The sequence below is a fragment of the Macrobrachium nipponense genome, chromosome 36 (genome assembly GCF_015104395.2).
Source record: "Macrobrachium nipponense isolate FS-2020 chromosome 36, ASM1510439v2, whole genome shotgun sequence".
Classification (NCBI taxonomy): Eukaryota; Metazoa; Arthropoda; class Malacostraca; order Decapoda; family Palaemonidae; genus Macrobrachium; species Macrobrachium nipponense.
In genome coordinates this window covers 41,458,360-41,470,859 of record NC_087220.1, presented here as the reverse complement: position 1 = coordinate 41,470,859, position 12,500 = coordinate 41,458,360, and the positions used below count along the sequence as shown (strand labels likewise).

The 12,500-nt window shown below is 36.1% G+C and overlaps 1 protein-coding gene across 1 annotated transcript in view; it reads right to left on the bottom strand.

Annotated features, from left to right (window-relative positions):
• The window catches only part of LOC135203576 (insulin-like growth factor-binding protein complex acid labile subunit), a 91,950-nt gene that overhangs the window by 49,210 nt on the left and 30,240 nt on the right, over positions 1-12,500 (bottom strand). Inside the window, exon 2 of the mRNA XM_064233329.1 lies at positions 1,282-1,320. The gene's annotated coding sequence lies outside the window, so the exon portion shown is untranslated. The remainder of the gene's footprint in view (positions 1-1,281; positions 1,321-12,500) is intronic.

Below are 12,500 nucleotides of genomic sequence, written 5' to 3'. Positions count from 1 at the left end.
GTGTGGGTTAAAGCATCACTGTCGTCCTGGATTTGTTTGGTTTCGATGGTTCGCGCCCGGGAGCCGACAAATCTATTATCGACTAAAAAATTCCCCTTCGGTTAAACATATATGAAAATATTAGAGCGAATTAGATATTAAAGGACATTTGTAGCTCGATGTGTGTATATGAATCACGGTAATGTGATATGACTCATATATATATTATATATATATATAATATATACTATATATATATATATATATATATATATATATATATATCACAGGGAAAAGAATTCCACACTCCGGAAGTAAACGAAACGGAAGTTCATACGGATCCAACTGCCTGACCTTAGAGTTCGTGACTTCCACACCGAGTGACTGGAGGATCAATGTTAAGACTAATTATTTACAGCAAGCGGATGGCTTCACTGTAATTCACTTTGTCTTCGTCGATACTTTTATTATTACTTTCAATTTCATGTTTAGTCATTCTATTCTATAGAAGCTTAATCAGTGAGACAGAAGGAATTCTGATTTGTTTCATTAGAATAATAATGACAATAATGCTTATATCATAAAGAAATAGATACTAATATCTTCGCGTCCAAGTTCTTCGCACAGTAAGTTTGAATCCCAAATATCATCGTTTCTACTATAACTGAATTTCAGAGGATATGCTCTTAACAAATGTCTGTTCGTCTCTTTTCCTCAAAAAGTATTATTATGCTCCAGTCTTCAACGCGACCGAATAGAGCGCATCGTTGTTTTTTAAGTTGAGGAAAAATGTTCGAGAAAAAAGCGCGTTCAATAACGATGGAAGAAGCAAATCGGCAGAATTATCGAGAGTGAAACGGTGTGTTCACAGATCGCTAAAACTATACGTCTTTATTTACTTATCGTTCCATCAATGACTGATTAATTTCAAAGTCATCCGAGAAAATATTATCGAATGACACCACTCAAGTCAATAAAATAAAGACTACAGCTGTATTTACTAGAAGTAAATAAGTGGAGCATCGAAAATAAAAAGGTTTATAAAAAATGTTACGATTTGATATAAACATGAGATTCTCGTGCATCGAAAAGACTAAGACTACTACTACTGGTAATATGGATGCTGTACGTCCATACACAATAAAATGAACATGATACCAGAATAAAATTACTGTGACTTATAAATGCTTCGAAGAAAGACGAAAAAAATAATATACATAAACATCCACACAAGTAACATATGACTAATGATTAACAAAATTAAAACCTTTCTGTTGAATAAATGTCAAAAGTTGTACTCACTTTGCGACTGGTCTAGAAGACTCCAGGTAATGTAGGTATCTGTGGAAGACGAGGAAAAGGAGGTTAGTCTCGATGAACAGATTGAAAGATATCTTCAAAACCCTCTTTGAAATCTCTATCTAGACTTCTACAGTTACTGGATTTATCATACTCCGCCTATATGTATGATACTTTATTTATATAATACTACCAAATTTTTCCCAAGACACTGAGTTTTGAAATGAAATTCTCGGTTACGCTTGAATGTCTAAACGTCTAAAAAAAAAAAAAAACGTTATCACAAACTATTTCGAGAATTGCAATTCCACCTTCCCTATTCGCCTGGTATTTCGTGTGATCACCCATCTCAATATTGCCCAAAGCCAATGTCACTTCATTTTCCCTGCTAGGGAGACCAGCGACGCAATGAGCATGTTACACGAACCAAATTGTCCTTTAAATACGAGGTTCGTTTTCTTTTGAGACCTTTAAAATCACAGTTGAAAAATAATCACTATTATATAAGACCGGAGACTAGTTTTCGAAATGGAAAAATCATGTCACACCTCTACTGGCATTCATAGCAGAATTTCCTTAGAGAGAGAGAGAGAGAGAGAGAGAATTGATTTGCACGAGATATCATTCCTTCGTTTGTGTGTGTGTGTGTGTGAGAGAGAGAGAGAGAGAGAGAGAGAGAGAGAGAGAGAAAATGATTTATAACAGTCGTTCAGGCAGATCAATTAGCGAATTGGCTTTTGGGGAAGTGTGGAGACAGAAACTGGGGCGAAGGGGTAGAGGAAGGTGTGGGAGATGTATGATTAATGGTCAAGGGGGTAGGGGATACGTGTATAGAGTAAGGGGAGGGTTGGAGGAGAGAGAGGGAGGGAGAGGGTATGGTATCTATATGGGGAAGGAGGGAGAAGAGAAAAACGACGAAACATTTTGGGGGAGAAATTATATTTGCAAACAAGCAAATCATCCGGGGATTCTGAAAGCGATTGGTGGCGTCATTGTGAATAGTGTAAATGGTGAATATGATGGTGATGTTTACAATGCAGGTATTCATCTTGTATTGTAGTAATATTTCAAATGGGGAATGCTTTATTAGGTATAAATTGAGGAACGTGAAGGTAATTATATTATATATATGCATATATATATATATATATATATATATATATATATATATATATGTGTGTGTGTGTGTGTATATGATGTGTGTGTGTGTGTGTAAATGTAATAACCACAATGCCCTCTTAACTTCTTATATGTATCTGGTAAAATAACCCAGTAGATTCTACGTATATATATATATGTATATATATATATATATATATATATATATATATATATAATATATAATATATATTATCATGGGAACCACAGGGGAAGGCATCGTACTCGGGTACATTTATTTTGTCGACGTTTCACGACTCATTAGTCGCATCCTCAAGGCAAATATTTAAGGTATTGACACGCGAACATTAAACCACGCACAGCATAATTCATAAATATTACGCAATAATTATGCAGTGCTTGGTTTTGCTGTTCGCGTGCATATCTTTGATAGCCTTTAGGATGCGACTATGAGTCGTGAAACGTCAGCAAAAATAAAATGTACCCGAGTACGATGCCTTTCCCTGTGGTTTCCCTAATGAGATGTACCGTAGTATTAGAGCTGCAGCTTGGTCTTTCTAAGGACTATATATATATATATATATATATATATCATATATATATATATATATATATATATATATATGAATAATTATCACATCGAACCGTGATTCGAGCTACAAATGTCCATTAATATTTAAATTCGCTCTACCTCGGAATTGAATATATTTCATATATGTACCGAAAGGGAATTTTTAGTTGATAATAATCGTCGTCCCCCCATGGGATCGAACAAACGTCCAAGAGGACGGGAACGAAATCAGGACAGACAGTGACGCTATCCAATCAGCCAACAGAGACGCTATAAGTTTATATCGATTCTGACCTTACAAATCACCCTCGAACTTGGTGTTTTTCGTAATTAGAAACGATATGAAAACCCCCGTCTAACCATGTTAGCCAATTCAAGAGTTGACCTACGTAGCCTTTGTTATGAGTAATTATCACATCGAACCGTGTGATTCATTTATATATCATTCGAATGAAATATATATATATATATATATATATATATATATATATAATATATATATATATATATATATATATATCTACACACACCGTGATTCATATACAAGCATTAAGCTATAAATGTCCTTTACTATCCAATTCACTCTACTTCGGAATTGATACATTTTCATATATGTTAACCGAAGTGGGATCTTTTGATTTTGATAATAATTTCGTCCCTTCGTGGATATCGATTTCTGCTCTGTCCGCTGCTTCGAAGTCAACGAGAAGACGAAATTATTATGAATTAAAAAATTCCCCTTCCATTAACAATATATGAAAGCATATTAATTTCGAGGTAGAGCGAATTGGACATTAAAGGACGTTTGTAGCTTAATGCATGTATATATTATACTATATAAATATTATATATACACATATATATATACACACATATAATATATATATATATATATATTATTATATATATTATTATATTATATATACATACATATATATATATACACACATAATGAAGAAATAAGAAACACAACTATGCAGAGTATTAGAACACAACCACAGGTGACAATGATAATTACAATGATAACAACGGGGCCACACTCTTGGCCATGCATCATCAACACAGTGGCAGTCATAATGAACGTCATTATCGTATAATGACGGGCAATAGGTGGAGATTGAGCTGCTCATAGCTACGGCCATACGATGGACCCACATAATTAGGTGGCAGATGGGTATTAGAAAACAAACATTCCACTTTTCCTAAAATTTCTTTTGCTTGTTCAGCTGGCCTATCCGAATTGTTGCCGCTTGGTCGCGATATAGAATATTTAAAAATATCATAAATTTTGCGAACCATTAATGAATGAGGTTTGTTATTCACTTTTGGGGAATTACTTGGCAACAATAGCGAGAGAGAGAGAGAGATTTAGGGAGAAAGGAGAGAGAGGAGAGAGAGAGATTGACGAATTTATTGACCATAAAATTTATTCAAAATGAAGCGAGATTACATAAACGCGCGCGAGAGATAGAGAGAGAGAGATAGTGATATATTTACGGACTACAATATTCATTCCAAATGAAGTGAGATTCAAGAGAGAGAGAGGAGAGAGAGAGAGAGAGGAAGAATATATCAACAGAAAGATAACGAAGAGGAAAAAATGAAACACATAAATAATAAAGAAAAAAGAAAAGGAAGCCACAAAAGGATGTCTCAAAATCCTTCCCCATTTCGTTTAATATCTTTCATCCCTTTTGGATTCTGCCTTAATTTCCCAGGGATTAAGTAGTTTCCCTTTTTACGCTTCCTCTATTAAAAAATTATATGGAGTAGAAATAGTTCGGCTTTTAAAATGTAAAAACGAAAAAGAAAAGAGAGAGAGAGAGAGAGAGAGAGAGAGAGAGAGAGAGAAGAGAGAGAGAATTTACTGACCACAATATTTATTGAAAATGAAGTGAGTTTTGATGAAACGAGAGAGAGAGAGAGAGAGAGAGAGACTGAAATATTTGCTGATCACAATATTCATTCCAAATGAAGTGAGATTCAAGAGAGAGAGAGAGAGAGAGAGAGAGAGAGAGAGAACAATATTTATTACAAATGATGCAAGATTAGATAAACAGAGAGAGAGAGAGAGAGAGAGAGAGAGAGAGAGAGAGAGAGAGAGAGAGAGAGAGAGAGAGAGAGGACGAAAATCGAAAGAAAACGTAGAAAATATACAGTGAACAAGACACACAAGAAAAACAAGTAAAAACCTTATATAGAAAATACAAATAAAAATCACTGAAACAACGAACAACACCCACGATGAAACAATACGAAAAACGGCAACAACAAGCAGCAGCAGCAACAGCACGGCAAACAGCAACAACGACAACAAGGATCCTGTTGGAAAGGACGTCTGGAAGTCCTTGCTTTTTCTGTCATATCCTTCACCGCAACGAGACTCAGAATCCTATGTTATCGACTCTTTTTCTTAGTTCCCTTTTGTTTCCTGTACGTCAACGATTTCCAATTCTTTTATGGGAGATAGGGGTAATATGTAGAAAGAGGAAGACGAAGAGGACGAGGAAGATGGGAGATAGGATAATATGGAGAAGGAAGGAAGAGGAAGAGGACGAGAAGATGGGAGACAGAGATAATATGGAGAAAGAGGAATACAAAGAAGACGTGGAAGATGGAAAATAGGGATAATATGGAGGAAGAGGAAGAAGACGAGTAAGATGGCAGATAGGGATAATATGGAGAAGAAGTAAGAGGAAGAGGACGAGGAAGATGGGAGATAGGGATAATATGGAGGAAGAGGAAGAAGACGAGTAAGATGGCAGATAAGGATAATATGGAGGAAGAGGAAGAGGACAAGGAAGATGGCAGATAGGGAGAATATGGAGGAAGAGGAACAGGAAGATTGGAGATAGGGATGATATGAAGAAAGAGGAAGAGGAAGATGGGAAATAGGGATAATATGGAGAAAGAGGAATGCAAAGAGGACGAGGAAAGTGGGAGATAGGGATAATATGAGGAAAGAGGAAGAGGAGATAGAGAGGGATGAAGAATGGGAAGAAGAAGGGGGAAAGAAGGAAGAAGAAGAGGATGACGAGGATGGAGAGAAGGAAGAAGAAGGAGGATAAGAAGGAAGAAGAGGAAGAGGAAGGAGAGAGGTAAGAAGAAGGAGAAGAAGAAAAAGAAGAAGAGGAGGATAAGAAGGAGGGAGAGAGGGAAGAAGAAGGAGAAGAAGAAAAAGAAGAAGAGGAAGTGGAAGGAAGGAGAGCGGAATTAAAGAAGAAGAGAAGATAAAGAAGGAAGAAGAAGTGAGAAGAAGAAGAAGAGAAATGGAGAAGGGGAGAGAGAAGAAGAAGAAGGAAGAAAAAAGAAGGAAGATAAGAGGAAAGAGGAAGTGGAAGGCGAGAAGGAAGGAAAAAAGGAAGAGGAAAGAGGGATGAAGGCAAAAGAAGAATCTTCAAAGAAAAAAATATAGAGAAGGAAGACGAAGAGAAACTGGAGGAAAAGTAGGAAGAAGATCAAAGATAGGGAAATGGAAGATAATGGCAAGGTGAAACCGGGAAAAGAGAAAAAAGAAGGAAATAAAAAAAGGAGAGACGACAAAAGAGGGGGAGAGAACAAGCAAGAAAAGGAGAAGGACCGAGCTCAGGAAATCGAAAAAAGAGAGAACACTGAAGGAAACGAGAGTAAGAGAAGGAAGTCAAGAAGATCAATGGGTGGAACTAAACGAATTGAATAGGAGAGAGAGAGAGAGAGAGAGAGAGAGAGAGAGAGAGAGAGGGGTCTCTTTTGAAGTTCGTCCTTTGACCTTCCGTGAAATCTTCTTTGCTCAGCCGTAACGATAAAAGAAACTTTAAACCAGTTTCTATAGCAATCACAAAAAGCATAATGTTCTCTGGTAAGAGAATACTATCTATATATTTATGTATCTATCTGTCTGTCTATCTGTTTATCTATCTATCTATCGATCTATATATACGTATTATTATACATCTATAATATATATGTATATATATATATATATATATATATATATATATATATATATATATATATATATATATATAATATATTATATAATGTAGTATGTGACAATACTTTTCTATATATATATATATATATATATATTATATATATATAATATATACGTATTATATACATACACACACATTATATATAATATATATAACACACACACACGCATATATATATATATATATATATATATATGTGTGTGTGTGTGTGTGTATGTATGCATGCGTGTGTGCACATGGGCGCGCTTGTGCGTGTGTACAAAGCAGCAAATTGCCGGTATCCAATCCAGAAGCAACAAAAACAAAGGAGCGTAACCTGAAGAAAATTCGGCGCAACCCTTCATCAAACCCGGATTAATTTTGAACGTTCCAAATTTGGAATCGCATCCCGGGATTCCAGAATATCGAGTCAATAATTATCTACGTTATGTACGATACATTACGCATCGGCAGGAGGCAGACAATGAATTACGTAACGTACTGCCGTAATTACGACTGTCGATTCGCGCTACACCGTATATTCGCCCTTGGGTTAGGAGGCCGTAGGTGCCAGAACCGCTTGTTGATGACGGTCAAAGGCATTAAGAGTGAAAGTCGAGTACTGATAGGGGCAAGTCTAGGTCGACTGATTTAATTCCAAAGGATAATTCGTATTCCATGACAGTTTAAAAGCAAATCAGCTCTGCTTTGGACGGAGAGTGGTGTGTGCCGTCCATTGGTGGAGTCTGGGGAATGATATTCTCGAATGTGAATACGTTTATATGTCTCTTTCCCTATGAAGATTGTTCATCAATAATCATACATAAAATATGCGAGAATATAATTCCATAAGACATAATTAACACTCGGAGCCTCTCTGTAGGACGAATATATATATATATATATATATATATATATATATATATATATATATATATATCTATATATATATATATCTATATATATATATATATATGAAAGGCAATTTCTGTCTGTTTGTTGGTCAGCGTTTCTTTGTTCGCTATGCGCGCCCAGACTATGAAAGTCAGGGCTACCAAATTTTCGCCATAGACTCCCTTCCCCCCAAAAAAGGAAGCTTTTAGTCAAAAGCCGAAATTCGAGGGCCGTTTCTAAGGGGGTCATAGCCCCTCTTAACCAGACCCCTCATTTTTTACAACTTTCGGAGTTGACAGCTAGGGCTACCAAATCTTTACCATAGACTCCTCTTCACTTCAGGAAAGTTTAGTCATAATCCGAAATGCGACAGCCGTTTCTAAAGGGGTCATAAACCCCCTTTTTCATACCCCCTCATTTTTTACAACTTTCGGAGTTGACATCTATGTAGAGTAACCCCCCTAGAAATGGGGGCCCGAGGGTCTCCCACAATAAAAAGGGGCACGAGGTCTGTGCCTTTAGACTTACCGACCAGGGGAGAAGGGCGTAGTAGCCTACCTACCACGACCTTTATAGCAGGGGGGGCGCAGCCCCCTTTGGGAATTAGGGCCCAAAGGGTCAAAGATGGGCCTACTGCATTAAAAGTTGGTGCCATGAGTTAAGATAAATGACTGCAAACGCATTTAACATCAATGTCAGAGTTTAAGGGGCCCTCGCTATGAAAATCTTTCCCAAGCAATCTGGTGCAACATGTATGTGCCTGCCGTCGGCCGGCGGTGCCTGACTGAGCCGTTTGCTAACTTTAACCTTGAATAAAATAAGAACAACTAAGGCTAGAGAGCTGCACTTTCAAATATTTGATGATTGGATGGTGGATGATCAACATACCAATTTGCACCCCTCTAGCCTCAGTAGCTTCTAAGATCTGAGGAGGACAGAAAAGTGCGGCCGTACAGACAAAGCCATCTCAATAGTTTTCTTTTACAGAAGACTAAAATGTGCTGAATTCAAAAATAGCAATCCTCCAAAGACCACTTACCTTAAAAGAGTTACCAACTGGTGGCTTGAAGCCGTGACCATCAAAAATTACCAGTGACTTTACTTGCTGAAAAGCAAACAATACAGTATCGCACGAGATTACTAATATATGATATAAATCTAAAATGGTTAAACAACAGCTTGATAGAACAAAATTCCTGCAGTTAAAAAAAAATCAGTAAATAACGGCCTGACATATTTAGTGACCAATAACCAAGAAAATAGCATTGGTCAAATCACAACAAAATAACTGCATCAATCTCCTAACATAACAAAATCCGAGTGGAACTTTCTTGTTCCTCTACCCCGGGTGCGGGCGGGGTAGGTAGTGGAGACATGACAAATCCACCCTCCTCCTACAAACCTGTCTGTCCGGCCCGGGTGGGGCAGGGTAAGTAGGGGATCATGAGGGTAGGCTAGACATGACGGGCAGCGCTGGTTTCCAGCGCAGCGTAGCACGCACCATCAAACTCGTCATTCAATAAAATACAGGAAAAAAAAAAAAAAAGGTTAAGAAATAGCTCTACACCACGAAGGCTAAGTCAATAAACATCTGATCGAAGCGATCGCCGTCACCAGTAACTGCTCTGAACACGATCACCACAACAACATCTATACGCCAAGGATTGAGAGCCTCATAACCAAGGCTTACCTTGGAAGGGCCGAACTGAATGCCGGCGGGATAAGTGAGGATTTGGGGCGGACATTGCCAAGACGTTTGAACCAAGGGACAGATCGTTTCGGTATTCGGTGTACATGCATATGGATATATATATATATATATATATATATATATATATATATATATATATATATATATATATATATATATATATATATATATATATATATATATTTATATATATGTGTGTGTGTGCGTGTGTGTGTGAGTGTATGTGTGTGTGTTTATAGATTACTGTACAACAAAACACTAGGTTGGAGAGACAACCTTCCAGCGTAAAAGTTAAAAAGTGACTGAAGGGCAGAGCGGGAAAAAGAAAAGACACACACAAAACTATACAAAAGACGAGAGACAGAACTGAAGTAAACAAACAAGTAGTTAGGCTATGCACAACTGAACTGACGAGGACTGGGCATTTAAATTCGGTACATTGGTTTTGATTAAAATGGATTCTAGTGTTAAAAGCTCATCATCTTTATTGCCTGATCCAATAATTTTAAAATCACCGATCTCCAAGCGGGAGCGACGGGTAATAGAATGATTACGGATGCTAGATAGATCTGGATTGGATAGTTTGCATCCTGTTCGGAAACTGACTCCTTTGTGGGCGCAGAAACGGACTTGTAGCAGTCTCTTCGTGCATCCAACATAAGTATCCCGATTACGTCTGGGACAAGTGTATTCATAGACTATGTTGGACATCAAAGGCGGGCTTAATCTGTCTTTGACTCTAAAAAGAGATATACGCCGAGACATGCCTTTACCTCTCCGCCTTGGGGATATCTGTAGGGCTTGAGCCCCCTTACTAGTCTTCTAGTATATATATATATATTTATCTATAGTTTATATATATATATTATATATATATAGTACCAAGTACCAAGGCACAATAATTATGAGAAGAATTTAATATCAGAAATACGAAGTGCCAATTCGAATATATAATTTGAAACTTAATTCGCAAAGTAACACTTTTAAATGCGTAGAAAAGATGATTATACAGCGTATCAGGGGAAAAATAGTCTTAATAACTTACCATACCGATTGTTAGCAGTCAGTCATACCTATGTGAGTATAAGCAAAATAACGAATAGTTGAAAAACAACTGATCAAACTGACACAAAATCAGCACTACGATACAAACAAATGCAGCACACACGAGAGTGACAAACGATTGAATTTCTGCCGCGGCCATAAATCATCCCCATGCCAATTTTGTAAACAGAAATTTCCAAAACTGATCGCGTTTGAAAAATGCATGGAAACGTTCTAATATATATATATATATATATAATTATATTTAACTATAATTTCTTATTTATTATAATATAATTTTTATATTTTTTTATTTTAAATTATTATATATTATATATATATATATATATATATATATATATATAATTATGTATATATGCATTCAACAAATCCATTTTTTCTTTAGAAATACTTAAGGAGTGAGGCTGCTAGTGCCATGCCCTGCTACTTGGTTGCTACTCACCACAATCAATGATATATTTATCCAAAGTCTACCGAATCAAGGAGTAATTCTTCTTCAAAAAACTTCTAAACATACATAAGCATACATACAAAATAAACACGTAGGAAAATTAAATTAATGGACCAAACAAGTTCACACAAGTGACAATGCTTTGCACACCAACCTGACACGACGAAAGAGCTCTGTTCAATTTGCTTGTAGCATGAGACGGAAAAGCGTTCGCGTTCCCTTGCGACTGGTTTATCAAAGAGACATCATCAGTCACAACACAATTTGAATTCATGAAATTACGATTTGCTTTACGGCTCCGAAGAGGAGGAGGAGGAGGAGGAGAAGGAGGAGACGGAGATATTTGATAAAAATGAAACGATATCAATGTGTGAAGATCAGAAAAATCGAAAGTGAGACATTAAGCACACAAATAAATGGACACACAACTGGCAACATCACCCCAACATTCATTTTTTACATTTTAGGAGTCAGGATCAGAGCGGCAATGGGCCAAAATGAGGTCTGATAAGTTATCACACTGAATGATTACGCAAATGAAAGATATATAAATAGTGGGTAAAAACGACAACGTCTAATATCAATAAAATGAAGGACCATACAGTAATAATCAAATAAATAGAAGATTATCTGGATTGAGCGAAGGAAAATGACGGCAAGAGACAAGACCGATAAAATAAGAAAAGGTAATACGCAGCTGAACACAATAGAAACGTGAATCGAAGAGGTAAGAGATAATAAACCACATGAATAAAGGAAGGAAGAAATAGAGTGATAACCAAAGGGTCTCACTTTACCATCATCAGTAATTCCTATCCATTTTGAATATGAATTTTTATAAATGCTTCTCTCTCTCTCTCTCTCTCTCTCTTTCAGATTCACTTATACCTCAAGAGGATAATAGAATAAAAGCATTGTCAATCTTGAGAGGGAATAAAAAGGTTGAAGTTAAGGAAACAAAGAGAATTTAAACACAACGAAAAAATGTGAGAATAAGTAAAAAAAAAGACGAATAAATGTTGGAATAATTCTTTGAATAAACAACTTCTTTAATGATACAAGAAAGGATCTAACAGAAGAGGGAAGTAAATTGATAAAGAACAGACAGGAAGGACAGTAAATCTATGCATACATTACCAAAACGGGAGATGGAATATAACATATTTTGAACATTAACAAAATCATAAATCTACCAGAAAAAAATTCTTTATTCTACAGGAAAATATAATTTCAAAGGGAACATTCAAATAGTTAAAAAATCATGAAATTCAATGGATGAAATACCATTGGATAAATGGAACCGGAAGTAAAAAAATTAAGCTAAAAAATAAATTACAGATACAATAAAAAAATCCGGAAAGAATTTCGAAGTCTAAGTAAAAGAAATAATGACTAAGCAATTAAATGAAACGAAATTTCAAAACTTAAAACAGAAAAAAAATTGAAAAAATAAAATAT